The sequence below is a fragment of the Capra hircus genome, chromosome 23 (assembly GCF_001704415.2).
Source record: "Capra hircus breed San Clemente chromosome 23, ASM170441v1, whole genome shotgun sequence".
In the NCBI taxonomy this organism is placed as follows: Eukaryota; Metazoa; Chordata; class Mammalia; order Artiodactyla; family Bovidae; genus Capra; species Capra hircus.
The window spans coordinates 19,809,662-19,810,971 of record NC_030830.1 but is presented as its reverse complement, the minus strand read 5'-3'; the positions used below and the strand labels follow the sequence as shown (position 1 = coordinate 19,810,971).

Genomic DNA, 1,310 nt, shown 5'->3' with positions numbered 1-1,310 from the left:
CCACGGTGGAAACTTCTTGAGCTTATCTGGTAAGTTCCAATCTTTTGCCTTGCCCCGGGCTGATCCCTGGCACAACTTCTATAGGCTAGAGTATCAATATCCTTCTTTGGTTTCTGAGGGTCTCCGGCGTAAAACTTGGCATTAAACGCTATTGTCAAGACGCTCAGGAATCCAGAACCCCAGGAAATAAAATTAATTTCCAGAAAAGTATTAGCAAGAAGGTAGCCAGCGAGGGGGTGTAGCTCAGTGGTAGAGCGCATGCTTTGCATGTATGAGGCCCCGGGTTCAATCCCCGGCACCTCCAGGCGTTGGTTCTGTTTTTCTCTGTAATACTCAAACTGTTCTTCAAGGGACAGATTTAGCTCTCCTAAGCTTTTCCTCCTTATAGTCCTGTACACATAGATAGTGAAAACAACCCAATGGGTTTCGGTGAAATCCCTCATCTCCTGCTGTGAACCTCGACGTCACCGAGACTATTGCCACAGCAGAAGGAAGACAAAAACCAAGTGGGACAAAGAACGGGATTCTAATCAGAACAGAGTCTGGACTTCTTGGCCCTGAGATTAAAGTTCTGACAACTGACACACCAAACTATTTAGAGGGAAGTTAAGTGAGCTTCTGAAAACCGTTTCAAGTTAAAGATACTTGATTACTGGCTTACCTTTCATATCTTGCATTCCAAGCTCAACACAGGAAAAAACCCTCACTCCTACCTATACCTCTGGTGCTGAAATCTAAAGACGCAGGCGGATCCCATTTCTATTTTGACCGCTTCTCCTACCACTGGCGCGTGTGTGTCCGGACGCTGTGGGCCGGGCTGCCCGGCGATCAGAAACCGCCAATCCCACCCGGATCCACCGAAAACAGAAACTCGACGCCGGGAAAGAGCAACGAAGTCCTCCGAAAGCCGCGACAGTCGAGCAAAACGAAGGGGATCTTCCTGCGGAAAAGCGCCCGCAGGCTCGCTTCTTTTATCGAGCATGGAGCTGTGAGCTTTCCATGTACCCAGAGGAAGCGCAGCAGAGACGGGCAGCTCACCGCCTCTCCTCCCAGCCAGATGTTTTGTCAACCTAAGCGTTTGTCCAGTTTTTTCCTCCTCCACCTTCCTGTGGCCGCGCGGCAGCCCTGTACTCCACCATGTCTCAGCTTGCCTTTCCTTATCATTCCCTGCTTTCTGCTCTCAAGTTCTTTCGCATTGACCCACACTAATCGCCCTCCTGGCATTAACTTTCCCAAGCAGCTCAGCTCTCTCGCCTCAAAGGCTGAGAACTGCCAAACCTGGCTGACTTTCAGAATCAACGGGGGGAGCT

At 50.2% G+C, this 1,310-nt stretch overlaps 1 non-coding gene across 1 annotated transcript; it reads left to right on the top strand.

The window, feature by feature from the left end:
* TRNAA-UGC lies at nucleotides 233-304 on the top strand. Its single transcript has one exon. It is a non-coding gene; the product is annotated as a tRNA-Ala (tRNA).